We start from the raw sequence: 9960 nt of genomic DNA on the forward strand, positions 1-9960 counted from the left end.
TTTTTAGCCGGAGGTCCTCACGGAAGCAATCTCTCTACCCTGGAGTAGAGAGGGGGATGAATTTCCCTTTCCTATGGGTGGAGAATTCCTTTTCTCGACTCGTGGTAAAGGAAACGACTTCTCTTCTAGTTTAGGGTAGAGGAAGGATTGTCTACATCTTACCTCCTCCATACCCCGCAAGTGCGGGATTGGGTATTGTTGTTGTTGTTGTAAAAAGAACATTTATTATTTTGTGACAAATTAGACAAACTAATTAAGTAATAATCAATAATATGTAATTTATTAAGGGGAAATACAATCTTATCACCCTAACAGTTTAAACCTGTTACGCAACCCAAATTGACCCACCCATGTTGCCATATCCAATTCAGTAAAAATCTATCTATCTATCTATCTATTATCTATCTAGAGGAATATTCATTTGAGTCCATAAATTAAGTTGAGATTTAAGGGACCAATGAGAGCGCGACATGTGTCGCGAAAATCACATGTGATTGGAATTCGAAAAATTTTTTTTTTAATTTTTTTTTTTCGAAATTTTTTTTTTTAATTTTTTAAAATTTTTTTTTTTTTACAATCACATGTGATTTACCTGCATAATCACATGTGATTGAATTGTACAATCACATGTGATTGAATTTGCCATGCATAATCACATGTGATTGAGTTTACAAGCACATGTGATTGACACGCATAATCACATATGATTTTAAAAAAAAAAATTCGAAAAAAAAATTTCAAAAAAAAATTGGAAAAAAAAATTTCGGAAAAAAATTTCAAAAAAAAAAATTTCGAATTTTTTTTTTTTCAATCACATGTGATTTTCGCGCCAGATGTCACGTTCTCATTGGTCCCTTTATTTTCAAGCAAATTTATGGATGTAAGTGATTACAACTCTATCTATCTATCTATTCTATCTATTCTATTCTATTATCTATCTATCTATCTATCTATCTATCATCTATTTCTATCTATTCTATTCTATTCTATTTACATAATATAAAACGTGAAATTAAATCTGATGTGTCAGTTCATAAACACCCCTTAATCCCTTTTTGCTGATGTGTTAATCCTAGAGTTATTTCTAATTAACATATTAACCTATCTAATATACATGCCGACATCGTTATTTTAGAAACACAAAACTGCTGAACAAATCCAGATTCTCTATACTCCTACGGCTCTTCAGAATCATCATCAGAATCATCATCATCATCAGAATCATCTTCATCATATCCTAAATCGATTAAGAGACGACTAAGAGATATGGAATCGAATCTGGGCGGCAGCGGCATGATGATTAACGGATAAATAATTTGAGGGTTCGATAATGGAATGGTTCAACAACGATGATGAAGAACAGTGATTTAGCGATCTTCTCTTGATTAAGGTGAGTTCCTTTAATTTAATTTATTTTTTTCCTTTTTTAACTGAAACGATAAAATGCAAGTTTTATTGTTGTAATACACATATCAATATGAGGTTAGGTTTTAAATTTAGTATTTGTTTGTTGAACACCACCTGTTTGATGAAACGCCTGAATACGTAAAATTACCAAATTATGTTTGAAAAGTGTTTGGTTTGATTTTATGGTTGCTATAGGTTCATTTGAATACAAAATAAATTTAACTTCACTTCGTTATACTGTGAAAAGTGTTCGTGACTTATGATTCAATCTTTGTTGTTCATTCTTGTAATTTGCTTGTGGCATTAGTTTTAACGTATAGTTAAAAATTAGTATTCACATTTGCATTATAATAGTGTTATTGTTAACGAATAGTTTAACTAAGGTATTGATCATGATTTTCTATGGCTTTATAATACTGTTTTAATACTCTTACCGTATTCGTTATAGAAATTTCATTGGGTTTGGTACTATTGCCTCAGTTGTTGATCATGATTGTAATAAGGTTTATTAATATCGACAACGAATTCGAATTTTACTAAATTTTGTTAACAACAATGAAATAATTGATCAGTTTGTTGATTTACCCAAATTTGATTTTTTTATGAATGGGTTTTTAATAAACTTATACTACTGCAATTTGAATTGTGTAAATGTCAGCAACTTAGTATGTGAATTTAAATTTGCCACACATGAAAGATTGATAACATACTGCTTCTCATTAAATCCATTTGTCTAAGTGGGATTGATCAATTAAAACTGACAAACTTTACTCACTTTGACCCGTTATTTTGAAAAGGTACTAGCATTCAGTGAATGACTATTCTGGAACTTTGCTGATTTTTAATGATTGGTTGATTTACTTTTACATGTTATTTTTTAGTCGGTTGAAGAATCTCCTAGAAGTGTAAATTTGGACAAGAAACAATCTATAAAAAATTTTGAATCGGGCAAAACAAGTTGTGGAATTGAACAATCTATCTTATAGGTATATTATTACTTTGTACATGTATATAGTCGTCTTCAACAAGAGTTTGATTCAGGACATGGCGATTTTTTTCTATAGATGATTTGTGGGTGTTTTTCTAAAGATGTTTGTAGGTTACCTATCCATATCTGCATACCAAGTTTGTGGGGCCAAATGGCATGGGAAATCAGTCGATGTATGATTGCAGATATCACAACAATGTAAAGTCTCCTAACTACCTCCTATACCAAAAAGATATCAAAGGTAAAATATTTATTGCCAAATCAACCCACTTATGTTGTTGCCAACCCTGTTTATGCAACAATATGATATTCAGTTGTATAATCAGGTAGCCCTTTGACTATTTACTTATTAGGTTTGTCATATCTCAAATAAGTCAACAAAAATATGTTGGCTTTAAGGGGATCGGCTCAACCTTGATTCCATGAGGTATAAAGAGTTCTATTTGAAATTATTATTAGTTAATGAAAAAATATTTGGGTAAAAAGTTATTAGAATTATCTTAATCAAAAGATGGTTTACCTATGGGCACTGTTGTAAATCTCCCGAGATCTCCCCGAGATCTCGTTTTTAGAAGGCAACCGAGACGAGATGTTCATCTCCCGAGATTTCTCGGTCAACGAGGTCAAACTTAGTCAAAACTACGATTTCTCGGATTTTCTTGCTAATTTGTAAGATTTTCTTGTAAAATTAGTAATCTCTAAGATTTTCTCGCTCATTTCTTGGATATTTTTGTAAAATCTCGTAAAAACGTACATAAATATACAGATATTTATGTTTTATGCATATTTTTATTAAAAACACTATAAAGTCAACGTAAGTCAACGTCCGAGATCTCCTCAAGATTATTCCAAGATGCCGAGATCTCCCGAAAAAAGTCCAAACGAGATCTCCCCGAAATCCGAATTCTCCAACCTTGCCTATGGGTTGGGTAAGGGTCAAAACAGGCAAATGGGCAGCCTATGCAGGACCGGGTGGTGGATGGAATGGTGGAAATGGATTTATTGAAACATATATAAAGCGTCATGCGCCAATCTATTATATTGGAGTACTTTAAATCATTTTGACTTTCTTGTATATCCGAATATGTTGGAAGTTGGTAATCGAGGCGTGAGCTATTTGGAATATCGATAACGTTTTAGCATATGTGCTTTAATGAGGGTGGTGCTTGCTCTTATTTCCTTTCAATGCAACAAGTTCATGTAGATTTCAATCAATTACGTTTTCTTGAATGTACAGGCTCCACTTCTTATAGGTTATGATGTCAGAAACATGGATGCAAACATTTGTGACAAATTGAGTAATAATATAATCATCCAATAAACCAAGGTAATCTGTTTATATGAAATGTTATATGTTTACAAATAATAGTAGTTGCCTGATTCTTTTAAGATACTTATATTTGTGCAACAAAAGATTCTAGCTACTTTGGTAAACAGTTAATATAAGGGATTCATCCGATTGCCTTTATGAAAAAAAGCGAACACCCATTAGTATGATACATTTATTGGTCAAGTACATAGCAAGAATACAAGAGTTTTTAAAAACTTATATAATGTACATATGGAAGGAAATTTTATGAAACAATACAAATGACTGCATGTATGTGTATTCTGTATAAATATTAGAAGTTTTCAGTGAGTATGCATGTATTATTTATGTAGATAGCATGTGTTGTCGATATTATTATTAGTTAGATTTTATTCAATATGGCTAATATGTCTTTTAGTTATAAGGAAGTAACAAGCTATTTTGTCTTCTAATCTGATAAACTAATAAAAAGATATAATGGGTCAATGTGAAATGGAGTCATTATAAGTCTTGCTAACTGCATTTACGAGTCGTGAAGGACTTAATCAGGTATGCATTATCTACAACTCTGTTTCTTTTTCATGTAAGCTTTGCTGTCGCGAAGCACAGATGGGATATTTTGGTTAGATTAATATAGTTGAAGGGGGACATATAGAGCTTCACGAGTTTAATGTCTCTTACAAACCCACCAAAAATAAGTCCCAAGTTCCTTCATTCCTCATTCGTCATACAATATTCTGTTATTTGTTAGATACTCATTTTTAGTGGCGGAACTTGAACCCGACCACATATGAGGCGGCTGCAAAAATTTTATTACATTTTTCGGGCGGCTGCAAAAATTTATTACATTTTTCAATGACAGCTGGGGCGAATACTAAAAAAACTTAATTGTTTATTATTATTTTTTTAACTCCAGCTGGGGTGGGTGCCCCGCCCCGTCTACTCAAACATCCGCCCCTGCTCATTTTCATATTCATTTATAGTGTTTATTTGTTAGATACTCATTTTCATATTCATTTGTAATTGTACTATTCAAATTTAACAATATTTTACATTCTCTAAGTATTTAATTAACGAATGTGCCTAGCGCGGGCTCTAAGCCAAGTAGAGAAATCCGTTTACGGGTGGTGAACTTCTAAGTGTATTGTTTTCATATTCGTCCATTTTGTATTCATGAGTATCTAACATTTTTGCAGGTGTATCCGATTGGTTTTGAGCTCAATATGCAGACTTAAAATAATGTGAGCAGCGAGCAGCGACCTGCTCTAACAACATTCAAGTGCATTTGGTTTTGATGATTATAAACAATTCATTGTTGCATTTTAATTGTATTCATTCATAGCGTTTACAATACCGATATTTTCAATACAAATACAATCAATAATGAAGGGTTTCGTCATTGTAATTGTATCATACAGATTATCGGTACCAATACTAACGTTTTCGTTTTCGAGTACTATAATATAGAGCTGCCGTGCAACGCACGGGCTCTTAAATCTAGTTACATACAAACGACAATTCATGCTTCAGAACGTAAAAAATTAAATAGCTCTTCGGGTTATGAGTGTGAATCTATAACTTTGTCCACGTGGATTCTATATCAAGATCGTAAATTGTTGGTGTGATCAGAATCACAAGAAATATTGAAATAGTATACTGCATACAACATTTTTCAAAGCAAGAGTTAGCTACCACATTACAATTGATAAACAGGAAAATAAGATATGTGGCTTAACATTTAGGACTTGATCGTTGATAACTTCAGCCATTTTACCTCGATTAGCAGTACCCACCAAGTCAAGAAACGAATGATTATGACACTCGGTTCTCTCATCACTTAAAACCCCAATTGTGGTTTCCGAGACTTTTTGAAATCCATATATATATATATATATATATATATATATATATATATATATATATATATATATAGTGATTTCCTAAAACAATCCATTCAAACGTCTAATTAGAGGATAATGAATCGCATTAAGTTCTATCACAAAAGTAACTATCATTATTTATTTATTTATTTTTTTTTTTGAACGGCAAGTAACTATCATTATTATATGTGTAAGAAGCATGTTGGATTGTTGGAAAGTTACATTTTGTTGTAAATTTAGTAGTAAAATATGGATGGTAATTAGTCAAATATGGATAGTAAAATTTGTACTATATATATGTGGATAATGAACACACATATACACACCATTTTTCTTACATATAAGAAATATACTCTCTCTCTCTCTCTTCCATTACTACACTCTCATATTTAAGGATTGTATAGGCTTAGGTCAAAATTAGTTATAAGCCTACTGAATTATAACACGTTATCAGCACGAAGAGCTTAGTGTAATCAAAGGATATCTCAAACGATCACGAGTCACTAATCAAGGTATGAAATTATTAAGGTTTTTCAGACTCGGACATATCAAATTTTGGACTACTAACATTTTGAACTACTAATTTTTATTAAGTTCTTAGTGCATTTGTATTGTTCTTATTATATGGTTGGCTCTGCCACCTAAATTATATATGGTCGACACTGTCGCCTAACTATCATTTATGTTTACTAACTTTTATTAACTTCACTAACATTTATATTTATGTTATTTAAGTTATATATGGCCGGTTATACCGCCTGAATTATATTTTCGGTAATCTAACTCTTATTAACTTCACTAACATTTATATTTATGTTATTTAAGTTATATATGGCCGGTTATACCGCCTGAATTATATTTTCTGTAATCTAACTCTTATTAACTTCACTAACATTTATATTTATGTTAATAAGACCTCATGATTGTATGCAACATGTCATTTGACAACACGGTACTTTATGTACGCAACACGTCATTTGACAACACGGTACCATGGGTCGAGATTAATTCCGATCAATACGAATACGACGGGGTCTTTATATGTTATCTAACATTTATGATTACATATGCAATTAATCATTATTTATTTCATGCATACTAATGTTTATTCTTAAATTTATAATTTTAAAAGTTAAAATAAAAAAATAGTTTGTATTTTTATTAAAAGTAAATCTTAAAAGTTAAAATAACAAAAAGTAGTTTGTACTTTTATTAAAAGTAAATCTTAAAAGTTAAAATACAAAAAGTAGTTTGTATTTTTATTAAAAGTAAATCTTAAAAGTTAAAATAAGAAAAAGTAGTTTGTATTTTTATTAAAAGTATATCTTAAAAGTTAAAGTAAGAAAAAAAAGGGGATGGTAAAATAGAATAGTTTTTTTTGTCAAAAATGAAGTATTGAAAATGAAGTGGTCTCCTTCTATAACTAAAAAAAAATATATACTTTTATCAAATGAATTTTTTTGTGGCCGACAATTTCAAACACGAGTCCGTGTTTAGTTTATCAAGAATATATCTTGCTTTGGTGAAAGGTCACGATCACGATATCAGGTGTTGTGAAAGAATTAAAAAATTGGTCAAGTGGCCTTTTAAAAACTAGAAAAAAATTTAAACAAAAAGTTTTTTTTTATATATTTATAATTTACGGGTAACGTAAAAAAAAGGAAGTTTTTTTTTAAAAAAAAAAAAACAAAGAAAGTGTTTAAATGAGTTTTACAGAAAGGGGGAAAGCAAAGTAAAAAAAAAAACTTTTTTCCAAACAAAGGTAAATGAAAGTAGGACTTAATACAAGAAAAAAGTAAACATCTCCTAGACGTGATAAAATCTATCAATGATAAGTATTAGACTTGATGAGCTAAATGTGACAAAAATGTTTCAACATGTCTTATGTTAATTTTCTAAAATAAGTTATTATTATTCCGAGTTTAACACATATACATATGTTAATTAAAAACAACCTTTTTGTTCTTATGTAGTGTTGGGTTGCAATTTTGGTTGTATGCCATAATTCCATCCAGTAGAGTGACAATAGAAAACTTTTGATGATAATCAATAAAAAACTTTTTTCCAAACTTGTCAAATGTTTTGTTAAAAACGTGACCGTTGAAAAAAGGAGGTTGAATAATAAAACTTAAAAAACAAATTATTTTTTTTAAGAGTGTGCATCAAAATGGCCCGTTTAATAATGGGGAGTAAAAATATAGTCAAATTGTTTCAACGAACAAGGGTTCAATTGGATGTCTCTTAAAAAAAAAATCCGCGGGTACGGGTGATGGATCCAATGGATCCGCATCCACGACCCGCGGGTGCTATCCCTAATTGTGACAAGTACAAATCAACTAAAAGTCTAAAAAATAAATGCTCTTATAGGAACCAAATGTTCACAATAATTGCCTAAGCTAGATATGAAACAAATAGTTCATAAAAAAAAAAAAGGTCGTTGTGCGTTTTCGGGATGATAGCCGAAATACACTTACAAAAGTAGGTCAGCCGTCAATTCTTTATGGCCATATCAACGTAGATCAATAAAATCATTTATGGTTTTGATAAAAGATTAATTAAAAATTAATTTTTTTTTGGTCTTGGATTCTCGGTAACAAAAGCAAAGGTTGTTTTTGGTTGCCACAACAAACAAGACAGAGGTTGTTGACTTTTGTTGTTAAACATGGCACAAGTGAACAATAACAATAGATTATTGTTTTTGAAAAGAATAATGATGCGTTAATTGTATTGTATAAAATAAAATTAAAGAAAATGGTTTTCATTGATGACTATGAACAAACGCAAACAAAGTGTTTGTGGTATTTGGTGATTAAAAAAAAAAGTGCATCTAAAGCTTCTACTGAAAATAATATGCATCTAAAGCTTCTACTGAAAATTAATATGCAAGGTACAACGTATAACTATATGGTCAAATTCATTTGAGCCTTCGGAGTCACAAGTATATGATGTATATATATATTACTCAATTAACAAAATAGTAAATCTAAATTAATTCATATGAATAGTAAAACGAAATTAATTAATTTACTATTCACATAAAAAGGCGCATATGATAAAAAGCGCATCGCATATGATAAGCGCATATGATAAAAAGCGAATATGATGAAAAGCACAACGCATATGATGAAAATCGCATATGATTAAAAGCGCATATGGTGAAAAACACAGCGCATATGATTAAAAGCGTATATGGTGAAAAGGATATATGATAAAAAAAAAAAACACATATGGTGATTTATAAAAAAAAAAAAAAAAACACATATGGTGATTAATGAAAAGCACATATGGTGATTAATGAAAAGTATATTGTGAAAAAGAATCACAAATGTTTCTTGAAAGAATTCAAGGTAAGATATATGAACCAATTCATCCATCATGTGAACCATTTTGATATTTCATGGTTCTAATAGACGCATCTAGCGGATGGTCTCATATTTGTATGTTATCAAGCCGTAATATGGCATTTGCAAAGTTTCTTGCACAAATTATTAAATTGAGAACACATTATTCTGATTACACCATTAAAAGGATGAGACTTGATAATGCTGGTGAGTTAACATCTCAAGCATTTAATGATCATTATATATCTACAGGGATTGTTGTTGAACATCCAGTTGCTCATGTGCATACACAAAATTGGTTTAGCTGAATCAATAGATAAACGCTTATAGCTAATAACTAGACAATTGATAATGAGTACAAATCTCTCAATATTTATATGTGGACATGTAAATTTACATGCTGCGACATTAATTCGCATTATACCATGTGGAAGTCGTAAATTGTTTCACTTAATACTTGATTTTGGCCAAGAGCCAAATATTTTCTACCTTAAAACATTGGTTGTGCAGTGTATGTTCCAATTGTATCACCACAACACAATAAAATGGTTCTTCAAAGAAAGATGATAATATATTTTGGATATAAAACATCTTCAATCATAAGATATATTGAACCCATGATGGGTGATGTTTTTACAGCACGTTTTGCTGTTTGTCATTTTAATAAAACATTGTTCCCTAGATTAGGGGGAGAAATAAAAATAAAAAATAAAGTGATGCTTCATGATGCGAACATCAATTAAGAATGTGAAACGAAAGTTCAAAAATAATGCATATGCAAGAACTTGCAAATTAATTACTTTATGCATTTACAGATATAAAAAAGTGACTAAATCATATATACCAGCGATAAATGCTCCAGCTCGAACTGAAATTCCAAAAGCTGGCAATAATGTCACTGTTGAGTCTTTGCCACGCATCAAACGTGGAAGATCAATTGGTTCCGAAGATAAAAATCCTCGAAAAAGAAAATCAGCTGATAATGAGGTAAGAGAAAGTGTTCAAGAAGAACCACAAATCAATATTCCTTCTGCA

The 9960-nt window shown here is 30.6% G+C and overlaps 1 long non-coding RNA gene across 3 annotated transcripts; it reads left to right on the forward strand.

Moving 5' to 3' along the window:
- Nucleotides 1-1106: 1106 nt before the first annotated feature.
- Nucleotides 1107-5155, forward strand: LOC139890893 (uncharacterized). 3 transcript variants are annotated; one of them, XR_011773477.1, is made up of 5 exons: nucleotides 1107-1390; nucleotides 2289-2393; nucleotides 2497-2636; nucleotides 2749-2822; nucleotides 3633-5155. It is a non-coding gene; the product is annotated as an uncharacterized lncRNA (long non-coding RNA). The 3 variants fall into 3 exon arrangements; XR_011773476.1 differs by having other exon boundaries at nucleotides 2497-2822; XR_011773475.1 differs by lacking the exon at nucleotides 2749-2822.
- Nucleotides 5156-9960: the final 4805 nt, after the last annotated feature.

This window comes from Rutidosis leptorrhynchoides, chromosome 2 (genome assembly GCF_046630445.1).
Source record: "Rutidosis leptorrhynchoides isolate AG116_Rl617_1_P2 chromosome 2, CSIRO_AGI_Rlap_v1, whole genome shotgun sequence".
NCBI lineage: Eukaryota > Viridiplantae > Streptophyta > Magnoliopsida > Asterales > Asteraceae > Rutidosis > Rutidosis leptorrhynchoides.